Genomic DNA, 18,340 nt, shown 5'->3' with positions numbered 1-18,340 from the left:
CATAAAGACAGTTCTCCAAAAGGCGCTTCGCACGTGCTGAACATGAATCGGGAGAGACGGTGAAAAAATCAGGATATCGTCCATGTAAACGAAAACAAAAATGTTCAGCATGTCTCTCAGGACGTCGTTAACTAGTGCCTGAAAGACAGCTGGAGCGTTAACGAGGCCGAAAGGAAGAACCCGGTATTCAAAGTGCCCTAACGGAGTGTTGTCTTCCACTCGTCCCCCTCCCTGATGCGCACGAGATGGTAGGCGTTAAAGGTCCAATTTGGTGAAAAACCTGGCTCCCTGCAGGATCTCGAAGGCTGAAGACATAAGAGGAAGCGGATAACGATTCTTAACTGTTATGTCATTCAGCCCTCGATAATCCACGCATGGGCGCAGGGACCCGTCCTTCTTCTGAACAAAACAAAAACCCGCTCCGGCGGGAGAGGAGGAGGAGACTATCGAGCGAAACCGACAAATAATCCTTGAGAGCCTTACGTTCGGGAGCCGACAGAGAGTATAATCTACCCCGGGGGAGTAGTTCCCGGAAGGAGATCAATACTACAGTCATACGACCGGTGTGGAGGGAGAGAAGTGGCCTTGGAACGACTGAACACCGTGCGCAGATCGTGATACTCCTCCGGCACCCCTGTCAAATCGCCAGGCTCCTCCTGTGAAGAAGGGACAGAGGAAACAGGAGGGATAGCAGACATTAAACAGGTCACATGACAAGAAACATTCCAGGATAGGATAGTATTACTAGACCAATTAATAGAAGGGTTATGGCGCACTAGCCAGGGATGACCCAAAACAACAGGTGTAAAAGGTGAACGAAAAATTAAAAAAAGAAATGGTTTCGCTATGATTACCAGAGACAGTGAGGGTTAAAGGCAGCGTCTCACGCTGAATCTTGGGGAGAGAACTACCATCTAAAGCGAACAAGGCCATGGGCTCCCCTAACTCTCTGAGAGGAATGTCATGTTCCCGAGCCCAGGTCTCGTCCATAAAACAGCCCTCCGCCCCAGAGTCTATCAAGGCACTGCAGGAAGCAGATGAACCGGGCCAGCGGAGATGGACCGGAAAGGTAGTGCGTGATCCAGAAGGAGAGGCCTGAGTAGTTGCGCTCACCAGTAGCCCTCCTCTTACTGATGAGCTCTGGCTTTTACTGGACATGAGGTGACAAAATGACCAGCGGAGCCGCAGTAGAGACAGAGGCGATTGGTGATTCTCCGTTCCTTCTCCTTGGCCGAGATGCGGATACCCCCCAGCTGCATAGGCTCAGCATCCGAGCCGGCGGAGGAGGGTGGCAGTGATGCGGCAGGTGGCAGTGATGTGGAGAGGGGAGCAACGGAGAACGCGAACTCCTTTCCACGTGCTCGGCGACGAAGATCAAACCGTCGCTCTATGCGAATAGCGAGAGCTATTAAGGAGTCCAGACTGGAAGGAACCTCCCGGGAGAGGATCTCATCCTTAACCTCGACGAGGAGACCCTCCAGAAAGCGAGCGAGCAAAGCCGGCTGTTCCAGTCACTAGAGGCAGCGAGAGTGCGAAACTCAATAGAATAATCCGTTATGGGTCGATTCCCCTGACATAGGGAAGACAGGGCCCTGGAAGCCTCCTCCCCAAAAACAGAACGGTCAAAAACCCGTATCATCTCCTCCTTAAAGTCCTGATACTGGTTAATACACTCAGCCCTCGCCTCCCAGATTGCCGTGCCCCACTCACGCGCCCGTCCGGTAAGGAGAGAAATGACGTAGGCGATGCGGGCTGCGCTCCTGGAGTAAGTGTTGGGCTGGAGAGAGAACACCACGTCACACTGAGTGAGGAATGAGCGGCACTCAGTGGGCTCCCAGAGTAACACGGCGGGTTGTTGATCCTGGGCTCCGGAGACTCGGAAACCCTGGAAGTGGGCGGTGGATCGAGGTGGAGTTGGTGAACCCGTCTTGTGAGGTCGGAGACTTGGACGGCCAGGGTCTCAACGGCATGTCGAGCAGCAGACAATTCCTCCTCGTGTCTGCCTAGCACGCTCCCTGGATCTCGACGGCGGAGTGAAAAGGGTCCGGAGCCGCTGGGTCCATTCTTGGTCTGATTCTTCTGTTATGTACTTGAGTGAAGACCCAAAAGCGGTTTTAACAGAAAACAGAGTTCTTTAATGAAAAAACAGGAATGGCATAAATCCTCTTCCAACGTTGTCAATGGAACAAAAAGAACGTTAGTATAATGCAGGATGCACCTGCCAGGCAGACTCCGACAGGATAGGACAAGGTGGAAGCAACGAGACGACAGCTTGCTTCTGGCATGAAAAACACAAACAAGAATCAGACCCTGAAAGTAGCAGGAACAGAGAGAGAAATAGAGACCTAATCAGAGGGGGAAGAGAGAACAGGTGGGAAAGAGTGAATGAGCTAGTTAGGGAGGATGTAGAACAGCTGAAGAATGAGAGACAGAGAAGGTAACCTAAAAAGACCAGCAGAGAGAGACAGAGTGAAGAGAAAGGACAGGAACAGACATAACAAGACATGACATAACTTTTGAGATATTTTGTAGTCACGTTGCGCAAGTTGGAACCGGTGTTTTTTTGGATCAAACGCGCCAAATAAATTGATATTTTGGATATATATCGACGGAATAATCGAACAAAAGGACCATTTGTGATGTTTATGGGAAATATTGGAGTGCCAACAGAAGAAGCTCGTCGAAGGTAAGGCATGATTTATATTTTTATTTCTGCGTTTTGTTTAGCGCCTGCAGGGTTGAAATATGCTTATCTGTCTTTGTTTACGGAGGCGATATCCTCAGATAATAGCATCGTTTGCTTTTCCTGAAAAGCCTTTTTGAAATCTGACATGTTGGCTGGATTCACAACACGTGTAGCTTTAATTTGGTATCTTACATGTGTGATTTCATGAAAGTATTTATTTGAATTTGGCACTCTGCATTTTCTCTGGCTTTTGGCCAGGTGGGACGCTAGTGTCCCACATATCCCAGAGAGGTTTTAACGAGAAGTTTGTGGAGTGGTTGAAAAATGAGTTTTAATGACTCCAACATAAGTGTATGTAAACTTCTGACTTCAACTGTATGTGAGAATGCTCTTCATTGACTACAGTTCAGCATTCAACACCATAGTGCCCTCAAAGCACATCACTAAGCTAAGGACCCTGGGACTAAACACCTCCCTCTGCAACTGGATCCTGGACTTCCTGACAGACCGCCCCCAGGTGGTAGAGGTAGGTAACAACACATCCACCACGCTGATCCTTAACATGGGGGCTCCTCAGGGGTGCGTGCTCAGTCCCCTCCTTTACTCACTCATGACTGCAACACCATCATTAAGTTTGCCGATGACACAACAACCTGATCACCAACAACGACGAGACAGCATACAGGGAGGTTAGAGACATGTCCATGTGGTGTCAGGACAACAACCTCTGCCTCAATGTGATCAAGACTGAGGAGATGATTGTGGATTACAGGAAAAGGAGGACCGAGCACGCTCCCAATCTCATCAATGGGGCTGTAGTGGAGCAGGTTGAGAGCTTCAAGCTCCTTGCTGTCCACATCACTAAAAAAGTAGATGGCACAACAAAACATATTCCCCCTCGGGAGACTGAAAAGATTTGGCATGAATCCTCAGATCCTCAAAAGATTCTACAGCTGCACCATCAAGAGCATCCTGACTGGGTACATCACTTATTTACATAAGTATTCATACCCTTTGCAATGAGAATCCAAATTGAGCTCAGGTGCATCCTGTTTCCATTGATCATACTTGAGATGTTTCTACAAATTGATTGGAGTCCACCTGTGGTCAATTCAATTGATTGGACATGATTTGGAAAGGCACCTGTCTATATAAGGTCCTACATTTAACAGTGCATGTCAGAGCAAAAACCAAGCCATGAGGTCGAAGGAATTGTTCATAGAGCTCCGAGACAGGATTGTGTTAAGGCCCAGATCTGGGGAAGGGTAGCAAAAAAGGTCTGCAGCATTGAAGGTTCCAAAGAACACAGTGAAACCTCTTCCAAACTGAGCAAACGGGCCTTGGTCAGGGAGTTGACCAAGAACCCAATGATCACTCTAACAGAGTTCCAGAGTGCCTCTGTGGAGATGGGAGAACCATCCCTGCAGCACTCCACCAATCAGTGGAGATTCAAACAAGATTCTCTGGTCTGATGAAACCAAGATTGAATTCTTTGGGTACAATTTAAGAACAAATTCTTATTTTCAATGACGGCCTAAGAATAGTGGGTTAATTGCCTGTTCAGGGGCAGAACGCCAGATTTGTACCTTGTCAGCTCGGGGATTTGAACTTGCAACCTTTCGATTACTAATCCAACGCTCTAACCACTAGGCTACCCTGGCACCCCTCATCTGGAGGAAACCTGGCACCATCCCTACCGTGAAGCTTGGTTGTGGCAGTATAATGCGTTAGGGATATTTTCAGCGGCAGGGACTGAGAGACAAGTCAGGATCGAGCAATGTAAAGAGAGATCCTTGATGAAAACCTGCTCCAGAGAACTTAGGACCTCAGACTGGGGTGAAGGTTCACCTTCCAAAAGGACAACAACCCTAAGCACACAGCCAATACAAATCGGGAGTGGCTTCGAGACAAGTCTCTGAATGTCATTGAGTGGCCCAGCCAGAGCCCCGACTTGAACCCAATCTAATATCTCTGGAGACCTGAAAAAAGCTGTGCAGCTACGCTCCTCATCCAACCTGACAGAGCTAGAGAGGATCTGCAGAGAATAATCAGAGAAACACCCCAAATACAGGTGTGCCAAGTTTGTAGCGTCATACCCAAGAAGACTCAAGGCTGAAATCACGAGCAAAGGTGCTTCAACAAAGTACTGAGTAAGGGGCCTGAATACTATTGTAAATGTGATATTTCAGGTTTTTATTTTTAATACATTTGTAAAAAAAAACACAAAAAAAAACAGTTTTTGTGGAGAATGTGGAGAATGTCAAGGGATCTGAATACTTTGCACTGTACATCTATTCAATCGTTAAAGCCTCAAACTAAGCTCTGCTTTCTCAGCTTTGCAGTGCAGAATGCACAGTGTGGTGGCTGAATAGTGCGTTCTACAGATAGGGAAGACTGGAACCAAAATAAAAGGCCCATGCTGAGATCTGTACTGTCAGTGATCAAGGGGAGCCATGTGCTCTAAGCTAGCTGTGCAAAGCTCCCTTAATACAGCTCTGCTCTGAGTCAAACAATGATCTTTCTGCACTAATGATCACAAACCCTACTGATCAAAGACACCAGTGCTGACTTATCATTCCTTTGTCACCTTTAACATGACAAGTCCCTAACGATCGTTTTGTTCTACTGTATGGCTGAAATAGAGACTTGAGGCTCTAATGGATTCATTCGAGCATCTGTTACCAAAATTAATTACATGTTAACTTCATCAATCATGTTCTGTGACTGCACAGATCAAACACATGGTAATTTGACAAAAAATATATACCTCCTGCCTTTAATTTTTGGCCATGGTGGGTTGTAGTCTCAAAGTACCTGAGACCATTTATCATGCAGGCTGTACATGGGCACATACAAACATTCCCATCAAACACCCACATCTACAGACCAGGTTAAGTATGGGTGCCCTGGAGTTTGACAAACCTGACTAACCTCACTAGCACATTGATCCAACTCAAACATAAAAACATTAGTCCAGATCACTATTTTAGGTCACCTCAAGAGTCAACCCTGGCACTCACAGCTTAACCACCAGTGTCCCTCTGACACACAGAATATGGTGATAGATTAAACCAGGCAGCAGAGAGGGAGACCTTAATGGAGTTGTTTAGAGGGAGAGAGGCGGGTGGGCCTCATTCATATTCACAGCAGTGGTGAGTGAGCAAGAGTGAGCATGAAGGAGCGAGAGAGAGGGGAGGCTTGAATCTGAGTGACCTCCTAGATTGGCCCTGATAAGGGAAGCACTGGCAGAGAGCAGCTTTAAAAGGTTTGGCTCAATATTTATTTCATACATTTTATTTAACCTTTATTTAACTAGCCAGTTAAGAACAAATTCTTATTTACAATGACGGCCATCCCTGGACAAACCCTAACCTGGACGACCTGGCTAATTGTGCGCTGCCCTGCGGGCGATGAAAGAGACAGATATCCACCTCAGAAGTGTTGACTCATCGGATTAGAGGTTGACAGGAGGGAAAGATGCCCTGGGTGTCTAACTGTGCTTCTGCATGTGCCAGGCTGCCAAGCCAGAGCAGCTGCTACCATTTCCAGCGCCCAGTTCTCTTACCTCAATCACTTGGGTAGGACGTGGCCATATATCAGACCTCCTCCTCCTCACAGGACCACATCAAGAACTACAAACACTACAGCCCCAAGGTCCGGGAATAAAGGGGGCCATAAGGTCACTTTCACGAAAGAGCTGCAGAAGGGCCTGGTCTGGACAAGTGTTGTAGTAAGCTACTACCTCTCCAAGCTGCTAGAGAGTGGAACAGTATCCCAGAGCTACATGTCCCCATTCCAGAAAAGGAACCATGACGTGGTGATGGAGAACAGGAGGCTAGAACAGTTGTTTGATTCTGAAAGACTCAGTCTTCATAAACTGTCTTTCTGTTCCATTACAGAAATGCTGTGTAGCCGCCTTAAGTTAGAATGTGATCCTGTACATTTGATTAGAGCTTGCAGTACTTTTGCATTGATGTGATATAAACAAAGATAATGGCAAAATAATAAAGTAACGTTCTGAAGGACCAGATGAGGTGTAAAGCTGACTTCTATCCAGAGTGAACAGGGGAGGGTGGAACTGGAAAAAGGAGAGAAGGGATGATGGATAAAGAGACAAACATGGAAAGAGAAAGTAAAAGAGAAATCACACCTGCCTTGTGTTTCTGTCTGGTTTTTGTCTTTGTGCTCCCCTCTTTCATGGCTGTCACTGAGTGTACAAAATAGAGGTCGACCGATTCATTGGAATTTCACATTTTCATAACAATTGGAAATCTGTATTTTTCTGGACACCGATTTGGCCAATTTTTTTTTACACCTTTATTTTACCTTTATTTAACCAGGCAAGTCAGTTAAGAACACATTCTTATTTTCAATGACGGCCTAGGAACGGTGGGTTACCTGCCTTGTTCAGGGGCAGAATGACAGATTTTTACCTTTTACCTCAGGGATTCAATCTTGCTACCTTACAGTTAACTAGTCCAACACTCTAACCACCTGATTACATTGCACTCCACGAGGAGACTGCCTGTTATGCGAATGCAGTAAGCCAAGGTAAGTTGCTAGCTAGCACTAAACTTATCTTATAAAAAAACAATCAATCATAATCGCTAGTTAACTACACATGGTTGATGATATTACTTGTTTATCTTGCGGGTCCTGCATATAATCGATGCGGTGCGTAATCGCGAAAAAGGACTGTATTGCTCCAATGTGTACCTAACCATGAACATCAATGCCTTTCTTAAAATCAATACACAAGTATATATTTTTAAACCTGCATATTTAGTTAATATTGCCTGCTAACCTGGCTCGTTGCGAACTCTGGGAAGACAATTTCTTCCTAACAAAGACAGCCAACTTCCTGTTACATTGAAACAGGAATATTTAGACTTATGAATGCCACCCGTTAGATAAAATACGGAACAGTTCCGTATTCACTGAAAGAATAAACGTCTTGTTTTCGAGGTGATAGTTTCCGGATTCGACCATATTCATGACCTAAGGCTCGTATTTCTGTGTGTTATTATGCTATAATTAAGTCTATGATTTGATAGAGCAGTCTGATTGAGCGATGGTAGGCACCAGCAGGCTCGTAAGCATTCATTCAAACAGCACTTTCGTGCGTTTTGCCAGCAGCTCATCGCTGTGCTTCAAGCATTGAGCTGTTTATGATTTCAAGCCTATCAACTCCCGAGATTAGGCTGGTGTAACCGATGTGAAATGGCTAGCTAGTTAGCGGGGTGCGCGCTAATAGCGTTTCAAACGTCCCTAGCTCTGAGACTTGGAGTGGTTGTTACCCTTAACGCTGCTTCTGTGGAGCAATGGGTAATGCTGCTTCGAGGGTGGCTGTTGTTGATATGTTCCTGGTTCGAGCCCAGGTAGGGGCAAGGAGAGGGATGGAAGATATACTGTTACACTGGCAATACTAAAGTGCCTATAAGAACATCCAATAGTCAAAGGTTAATGAAATACAAATTGTATAGAGGGAAATAGTCCTATAATAACTACAACCTAAAATTCTTACCTGGGAATATTGAAGACTCCTGTTAAAAGGAACCACCAGCTTTCATATGTTCTCATGTTCTGAGCAAGGAACTGAAACGTTAGCTTTAGCGTTAACATGTTTCATTTTATTTGATGCTAAATTGATTTTAAGTATTATATCAAGATAAAATAAGTGTTCATTCAGTACTGTTGTAATTGTCATTATTACAAATATCTTTTTTTAAATCGGACGATTAATCGGTATCTGCCTTTTTTGGTCCTCCAATAATCGGTATCGGCGTTGAAAAATCATAGTCGGTCGACCTCTAGTACAAAACATTATGAACACCTTCCTACTATTGAGTTGCATCCCCTTTTGCCCTCAGAAGAACCTCAATTCATCAGGGCATTGACTATACAAGGTGTCGAAAGCATTCCACAGGGATGCTGGCCCATGTTGACTCCAATGCTTTCCACAGTTGTGTCAAGTTGGCTGGATGTGTTTTGGGTGGTGGATCATTCTTGATACACACGGGAAACTGTTGAGCGTGAAAACCCAGCAGCATTGCAGTTCTTGACACCCTCAAACCGGTGCACCTGGCACCTAGTACCATAACCCGTTCAAAGGTATTTAAATCTATTGTCTTGCCCATTCACTCTCTGAATGGCACACGTACACAATCCATGTCTCATTTATTGTCTCAAGCCTTAAAAATCCTAACCTGTCCCCTCCCCTTCATCTACACCGATTGAAGTAGATAAATAAGTGACATTAATAAGGTATCATATCTTTCACCAGGATTCACTTGGTCAGTCTATGTCATGGAAAGAGCAGGTGTTCCAACTGTTCCAACACTCGTTGTACAATCATGGGAACACTCCACCTCTCTCTCTCTCTCTCTGTCCCTTTTCTCTCAGGATCTCAGTCCTCAGCTCCTCTCTGCACCTTTCTCATGGGCTTTTGCTTTGTGCACTAAAATAAAAATGGTTTCCCATAACTAAAACTTATCTCAAATAGGGGGGTACAAGTGCTGTTATGAGTTCACTTGGGAGCTTCAGATTCATTTACTTCATCTATTCTTCTCAGCTTTGGATGTAATGACTGTAAACCATGACACCAGTGTTCATTAGAAGATAGGAATATTCTTTCTCTCACTCAACAATCGTAACACTGACGTGGTCTTATCTAACAATGCGTAGAACATCTGTTGTAGCTCAACATAACCCCATTGTGTCACTCAACAACATCCCTGCCTTGACAGGGAAGGCATCACACACTCACTTCCGTATTGCTGACACACACACACACACACACACACAAACACGCACCACCCCTCCCACCGCATACACGGTTTACATAAAAACAAGCTCTCCCTCTCCTTCCTTTCAGGTACACAATAAAACTGTACTGTATTATCGTGTACACGATTTACATATATTGTGTGCTATTTCCAATAAAACAGAAATTCAGAGAGACAGAATTATTAATAAGTATGAATGACAAGAAAAGGTAGGCCTATACAGGAAATGACAAGAATAGATAGGCCTACACAGGAAATTACAAGAATAGGCAGTCCTATACAGGAAAAGGCAAGAATAGGTAGGCCTATACAGGAAATTACAAGAATAGGTAGGCCTATACAGGAAATTACAAGAATAGGTAGGCCTATACAGGAAATCACAAGAAGAGGTAGGCTTATACAGTAAATGACAATACAAGGTAGGCCTATACAGGAAATATAAATAATAAGTAGGCCTATACAGGAAATACAAATAATAGGTAGGCTTTTACAGGAAATTAGAAATAGTCCATGGTCCTCCTAATTGAATGGTCTGATATCTCCTTAGATCCAGCCAGTTCTCCTTCAGTTCAGGACAGAAGGGTGATGGAGTAAGCCCTACAAAAGCCCCCCTGCAAAACATACATGTAGCCTTTCTAATACACATGTCCTCCTTTATCTTTATTCTGCTCATCCTTCCTGTTCACATGTGGGTCAATAATGTTTTGATTTCAAATGGTGACGGCTGAGGGCCAAGTCATACCCGACCTGTAGCACGTAGCAGGATCCTTCTCAGAACTTCCCCCCCACACACTGCAGGCTAGTAAAGAAACCACACACTGCCTTCCCCCAACACACCTGCAGTACACACACTCCGCAAGATGCCGTCAACAGCAATAGAAACAAGACTGCAGCTACTGCCGGTTGTCATCTGCACATGAAAATGGAAAGTGCCAGCTTAGATTTTCTGCTATTGTAACTTTTTCCAACACAAGCCACCAAACGGTTTTGAATTAGTCATCGAGGATTGCAAGCACAGAGAAAGCAGGTCAGAGGAGAACAGGTTCTCACGCCTGCAATACCAAAACAAATAAGGAGGAGAAACAATGCACGTCACTAGCATGGGTCATAGCAACGGAACAAAGCCGCTCGGATAGAGTTTATCTCTGTAGTCAGTCACACACCCTAGAATGTCAGACCAGCAGCCCACACTGTAGCCTAATGTAAATCTCAATTACTAGAAAAAAATATATATATATAAAGTTGAAGTTGGAAGTTACATACAATTAGGTTGGAATCATTAACACTTATTTTTCAACCACTCCACAAATGTCTTGTTAACATACTACAGTTTTGACAAGTCGGTTAGGACATCTACTTTGTGCATGACACAAGTAATTCTTCCAACAATTGTTAACAGACAGATTATTTCACTTATAACTCACTGTGTGCCAATTCCAGTGGGTCAGAAGTTTACATACACTAAGTTGACTGTGCCTTTAAACAGCTTTGAAAATTCCAGAAAATTATGTCATGGCTTTAGAAGCTTCTGATTGGCAAATTGACATCATTTGAGTCAATTGGAGGTGTACATGTGGATGTATTTCAAGACCTACCTTCAAACTCAGTGCCTCTTTGCTTGACATCATGGGAAAATCAAAAGAAATCAGTCAAGACCTCAGAAAAAAATTGTAGACCTCCACAAGTCTGATTCATCCTTGGGAGCAATTTCCAAATGCCTGAAGGTACCACGTTTATCTGTACAAACAATAGTACGCAAGTATAAACACCATGGGATCACACAGCTGTCATACCGCTCAGGGAGGAGATGCGTTCTGTTTCCTAGAAATGAACGTACTTTGGTGCAAAAAGTGCAAATCAATCCCAGAACAACAGTAAAGAACCCTGTGAAGATGCTGGAGGAAACAGGTACAAAAGTATCTATATCCACAGTAAAAACAAGTCTTATATTGACATAACCTGAAAGGCCGCTCAGCAAGGAAGAAACCACTGCTTCAAAACCTGCCATTAAAAAAGCCATACTACGGTTTGCAAATGCACATGGGGAGAAAGATCATACTTTTTGTAGAAATGTCCTCTGGTCTGATGAAACAAAAATATAACTGTTTAGACATAATGACCATCATTATGTTTGGATGAAAAAGGGGGTCGCTAGCCGAAAAATACCATCCCAACTGTGAAGCACGGGGGTGGCAGCATAATGTTGTGGGGATGCTTTGCTGCAGGAGGGACTGGTGCACTTCACAAAATAGATGGCATCATGCGGGAGGAGAATTATGTGGATATATTGAAGCAACATCTCAAGACATCAGTCAGGAAGATAAAGCTGGGTCTCAAATGGATCTTTCAAATGGACAATGACCCCAAGCATACTTCCAAAGTTGTGGCAAAATGGCTTAAGGATAACAATGTCAAGGTATTGGAGTGGCCATCACAAAGTCCTGACCTCAATCCTATAGAATATTTGTGGGCAGGACTGAAAAGGCATGTGCGAGGAAGGAGGCCTACAAAGCTGACTCAGTTACACCGGCTCTGTCAGGAGGAATGGGCCAAAGTTCACCCAATTTATTGTGGGAAGCATGTGGAAGGCTACCCAAATGTTTGACCCAAGTTAAACAATTTAAAGGCAATACTACCAAATACTAATTGAGTGTATGTAAACTTCTGACCCACTGGGAATGTGATGAAAGAAATAAAAGCTGAAATAAATCATTCTCTCTACTATTATTCTGACATTTCACATTCTTAAAATAATGTGGTGATCCTAACTGACCTAAGACAGGGAATTTTTACTAGGATTAAATGTCAAGAATTGTGAAAAACTGAGTTTAAATGTATTTGTCTAAGGTGTATGTAAACTTCCAAATTCAACTGTATATATATACAGTCCTGTCCAAACGTTTTGAGAATGACACAAATATTAATTTTCACAAAGTCTGCTGCCTAAGTTGGTATGATGGCAATTTGCATACACTCCAGAATGTTATGAAGAGTGATTATAGATGAATTGCAATTAATTTCAAAGTCCCTCTTTGCCATGCAAATTAACTGAATCCCCCCAAAACATTTCCACTGCATTTCAGACCTGCCACAAAAGGACCAGATGATATCATGTCAGTGATTCTCTTGTTAACACAGGTGTGAGTGTTGATGAGGACAAGGCTGGAGATCACTCTGTCATGCTGGTTGAGTTCGAATAACCGACTGGAAGCTTCAAAAGGAGGGTGGTGCTTGCAATCATTGTTTTTCCTCTGTCAATAATGGTTATCTGCAAGGAAACGTGTCATCATCATTGTTTTGCACAAAAAGGGCTTCACAGGCAAGGATATTGCTGCCAGTAAGATTGCATCTAAATCAACCATTTATCGGATCATCAAGAACTTCAAGGAGAGCAGTTCAATTGTTGTGAAGAAGGCTTCAGGGTGCCCAAGAAAGTCCAGCAAGCGCCAGGACCGTCTCCTAAAGTTAATTCAGCAGAGGGATCGGGGCACCACCAGAACAGAGCTTGCTCAGGAATGGCAGCAGGCAGGTGTGAGTGCATCTGCATGCACAGTGAGGTGAAGACTTTTGGAGAATGGCCTGGTGTCAAGGGCAGCAGAAAAGCCAATTATCTCCAGGAAAAACATCAGGGACAGACTGATATTCTGCAAAAGGTACAGGGATTGGACTGCTGAGGACTGGGGTAAAGTCATTTTCTCTGATGAACCCCTTTCCGATTGTTTGGGACATCCGGAAAAAAGCTTGTCCGGAGAAGACAAGGTGAGCGCTACCATCAGTCCTGTGTCATGCCAACAGTAAAGCATCCTGAGACCATTCACGTGTGGGGTTGCTTCTCAGCCAAGGGAGTGGACTCACTCACAATTTTGCCTAAGAACACAGCCATGAATAAAGAATGGTACCAACACATCCTCCAAGAGCAACTTATCCCAACCATCCAGGAACAGTTTGGTGACAAACTATGCCTTTTCCAGCATGATTGTGCACTTTGCCATAAGGAAAAAGTTATAACAATGTGGCTCAGGGAACAAAACATCGATATTTTGGGTCCATGGCCAGGAAACTGCCCAGACCTTAATTCCATTGAGAACTTGTGGTCAATCCTCAAGAGGCGGGTGGACAAACAAAAACCCACAAATTCTGACAAACTCCAAGCATTGAAGAATTATGCAAGAATGGGCTGCCATCAGTCAGGATGTGGCACAGAAATGAATTGACAGCATGCCAGTGCGGATTGCAGAGGTCTTGAAAAAGAAGGGTCAACACTGCAAATATTGACTCTTTGCATGAACTTCATGTAATTGTCAATAAAAGCCTTCGACACTTATGAAATGCTTGTAATTATACTTCAGTATTCCATAGTAACATCTGATAAAAATATCTAAAGACACTGAAGAAGCAAACTTTGTGTAAATTAATATTCGTGTCTTTCTCAAAACTTTTGGCCACGACTGTATATAAGAATGATACAATGTCTTTAAAGTCATAGCATAACATGACGTAGTCACAAGTTCTACATTTTGATTAGTCATAAGCTGCTGTGGAGTTTCAAGTGTGTTGAATTCCATGTAAAAATTACATCTCATGGAATGAAATGACAAACAACAGTTTGTGTGTGCCTAATGTCATGATCTGCATATGTAAATGTCATGTAGTGTTACATGACTGTGTGTGGTGCATAAGTGTTTATTACATTGGCTTTCCATCATCAGGAGAATGAGAGGTAAACAGTGGTGAGGCAGCATTGAACCCCATCACTGGCCAGTGGCAGGGAGAGTGTTGGGGTACAATAGAGATGGCTGATAAGCCCATGTGTTGAGCTATGGGAGTGGGTGTAGTGAAAGGGGATCAGTCCAGAGCAGTGTTTAGAGCTTCAAACACCCCTCTGGGGAGGGGAATGGATCGATCCACTTTGGATGTGAGCCAACCCATTCCGAGCCTCCAGCCAGAGATACTTCCACAAATTAGGCAGCCCTGTAAGCCTGTGCGCACCCAATCCATTTTTTTACACTTCACCATAGACTGGTATCTTCTCTTCACAAGCCAGTGCTGAGCTGAGCACTGTGTAAACTCTGTGTTTAGAATGGCAACAGCATGCAGATGTGCTGGGCAGGCTGATAGAGAGAAGGGCCCTGCTGCACAGGCTGTGGTGGCTGCTGCTGCCGTCATCCTCCACTGATTACAGGGAGAGGAGTTCAAATAGAGCTGCTGCTCTCTCATTCTGGTAGTATAGCTTGGTGCGTGTAGGTCTATGGTCTGGGTCCCACCCATAGGAGGGACGGTTTTGCCCAAAGCCACAGGAGGCTATCCAGATCCCGGAGAGTGTGTAGAGAGGACACACACCATCCAACTGACAGAGCACTCCATCACTCACACTCCTGCTAAGACACCATGGACACACAAGCGTAACACAACGCTGCTCAGGGCCGGATTACCAAACAAGCACGCAGAGCGCGTGCCCCAGGGGCTCCCGAGGCACATGCTCTTCCTTGAGACATATCAAAAACACTAGTCAACTATCAAGAAGGAGACACTCGCTTTGGTACTGGCTCTTTAGTACATCCAGTTTTATGTAACGCCCTCTACCCCTATGGTGGTCTATACCGATCACAACTCTCTCTTTTCCTGCAAAAGACGAGCTCCACGAACAGCCAACTCCTTCACTGGAGTCTCACATCGCAAGATTTGCCCTTTGAAAACAGACATGTCCATGGTAAGGACAACTTGATTAATGATTGTCTTTCCTCCTCCCGGGTGGCGCAGTGGTTAAGGGCGCTGTACTGCAGCGCCAGTTGTGCCACCAGAGACTCTAGGTTCGCACCCAGGCTCTGTCGTAACCGGCCGCGACCGGGAGGTCCGTGGGGCGACGCACAATTGGCCTAGCGTCGTCCGGGTTAGGGAGGGTTTGGCGGTAGGGAAATCCTTGTCTCATCGTGCACCAGCGACTCCTGTGGCGGGCCGGGCGCAGTGCGCGCTAACCAAGGTTGCCAGGTGCACGGTGTTTCCTCCGACACATTGGTGCGGCTGGCTTCCGGGTTGGATGGTGCTGTGTTAAGAAGCAGTGCGGCTTGGTTGTGTATCGGAGGACACATGACTTTCAACCTTCGTCTCTCCCGAGCCCGTACGGGAGTTGTAGCGATGAGACAAGATAGTAGCTACTAAAACAATTGGATACCACAAAATTGGGGAGAAAAAGGGGTAACATAAAAAGAATATAAAAATTATCGTCTTTCAAGGGTGTGTTTAGCCCGTGTGTAGCCCTGGCACACATTTTGTTTTGACTGCAATTTTACTGTTTTGGTGTTTAGTTTATTTTTGGTTTAGCTCATTCCAAGTGGGGTGAGTGTTATAGAAACGTCAGAGTTTTAGCGTGCTATAAAGCTTGAAAAATAAGTTTAAAAAAATAAAAATAAATTGTATATACACTACGGTTTTAGAACACCTACTCATTCAAGGATTTTTCTTTATTTTTACTATTTTCTACATTGTAGAATAACAGTGAAGACATCAAAACTATGAAAGAACAGATATGGAATCATGTAGTAACCAAAAAAAGTGTTAAACAAATCAAAATATACTTTATATTTGAGATTCTTCAAAGTTGCCACCCTTTGCTTTGATGACAGCTTTGCACACTCTTGGCATTCTCTCAACCAGCTTCACCTGGAATACTTTCCCAACAGTCTTGAAGGAGTTCCTTCATATGCTGACCACTTGACCATATGACCATATGCTGACCACAAACCATCTCAATTTGGTTCAGGTTGGGTGATTGTGGAGGCCAGGTCATCTGATGCAGCACTCCATCACTCTCCTTCTTGGTAAAATAGGCCTTACAGAGCCTGGAGGTGTGTTGGGTCATTGTCCTGTTGAAAAACAAATGAGAGTCCCACTAAGCCCAGGAGGGATGGCATATCGCTGCAGAATGCTGTGGTAGGCATGCTGGTTCAGTGTGCCTTGAATTCTAAATAAATCACAGACAGGGTCACCAGCAAAGCATCCCCACACCATAACACCTCGTCCTCCGTGCTTTACGGTGGGAAATACACACGCAGAGATCATCCATTCACCCACACCGGGTCTCATAAAGACATGGCAGTTGGAACCAAAAATCTCAAATTTGGACTCCAGACCAATGGACAATTTCCACCCGTCTAATGTCCATTGCTCGTGTTTCTTGGCCCAAGCAAGTTTCTTATTATTATTTCTGTCCTTTAGTAGTGGTTTCTTTGTAGCAATTCAACCATGAAGGCCTGATTCACACAGTCTCTTCTGAACAGTTGATGTTGAGATGTGTCTGTTACTTGAAATCTGTGAAGCATTTATTTGGGCTGCAATTTCTGAGGCTGGTAACTCTAATGAACTTATCCTCTGCAGCAGAGGTAACTCTGGGTCTTCCATTCCTGTGGCGGTCCTCATGAGAGCCAATTTCATCATAGTGCTTGATGGTTTTTGCGACTACAATTGAAGAAACTTGTTCCATATTGACTGACATTCATGTCTTAAAGTAATGATGGACTGTCGTCTCTCTTTGCTTTTTGAGCTGTTCTTGCCATAATATGGACTTGGTCTTTTACCAAATAGGGCTATCATCTGTACCTCCCTACCTTGTCACAACACAACTGATTGGCTCAAACACATTAAGAAGGAAAGAAATTCCACAAATGTACTTTTAACAAGGCACACCTGTTAATTGAAATGCATTCCAGGTGACTACCTCATGAAGCTGGTTGAGAGAATGCCAAGAGTGTGCAAAGCTGTCATCAAGGCAAAGGGTGGCTATTTAAAGAATCTCAAATCTCAAATATATTTTGATTTGTTTAACACTTTTTTGGTTACTACATGATTCCATATGTGTTATTTATTAGTTTTGACGTCTTCACGATTATTCTACAATGTAGAAAATGTACAATGCTCTTCCCTGTCTTTATTTTGCTCCACTTTTTGGTTTGGTGTGAGTTTTTCTTTTGTTTGCCTCTTCTTGGGTAAATTTTGTGGGCGCTCATGGTGGGTGTATTTTAGGTCTCAGTACTTGTTGCAGTACTCAGTACTCAACTTTCTCTCATCCTCACGGTAAAATGTGTAGAATAGCAGGAAATTTGCTTTAAAACTGCATCATTTTAAGTCGGTGCCCCAATGCAGTAGTCCGACCCTGACACCCTGCAGTAGACAGCAGCACCACTGGTATATTAACCATGGTCTTCCACCAGAGGAACAATCTGAGGCCCTGCAGCAGGCTAGTTGATTGTGGATTTGCGCTTGTCCTTCACACAGCAAACATCCACTGTGAACAAATGTATTGAAAGCCATAACAAACAGAGCCGAGGCCACGGTTTCCCATTCTAGCTTTCATTTAAATGGATCAATATCACATAGCCTCTCACCAGGGCCCTATATGACGACAGCCACAGCTGCAGGAGCCTATCACAGTTTTTAGAAGGTGGAGGAGAGCTGCCAGGGGTGGTTGCCCAGGATGCTGTCCGTCAGAACCTGTTGTGACAGTTTTATCCCAGCTGAGGGGGATGGTAACACGGAGAACGGCACAATGAGGAGCGATAAACGTCAGGCACAGGCCCAGCACCATGGTAATGGCTGACAAACGGTTGGCTAGCTCCTCTCTCTCTCTCTCTCTCTCAGCCACCCAGTCTCAGACACATGTGTAGCTCTATTCTATCAAAGGACACGATGACAAGGACAGCAGAAATCACCCACAGCACTTTCCTAGGCTTTTAGGCAAGTGTGACAGGCAGCCATGCTAAGATACTGCCTCGTCACATTCACACCAGCCAACATGATTTCACCGTGACTATCAATAGAAGACCAATGACTTTGCATCCAACTGAACAATTCATTTCACTTCAAAGTAACATTT

General features: G+C 44.4%; 1 protein-coding gene across 2 annotated transcripts in view; it reads right to left on the bottom strand.

Moving 5' to 3' along the window:
• The window catches only part of LOC135514182 (E3 ubiquitin-protein ligase DTX1-like), a 71,249-nt gene that overhangs the window by 48,020 nt on the left and 4,889 nt on the right, over positions 1-18,340 (bottom strand). The window lies entirely within an intron of this gene.

This window comes from Oncorhynchus masou, chromosome 25 (assembly GCF_036934945.1).
Source record: "Oncorhynchus masou masou isolate Uvic2021 chromosome 25, UVic_Omas_1.1, whole genome shotgun sequence".
NCBI lineage: Eukaryota > Metazoa > Chordata > Actinopteri > Salmoniformes > Salmonidae > Oncorhynchus > Oncorhynchus masou.
This window is presented reverse-complemented; position numbering and strand designations above follow the sequence as displayed.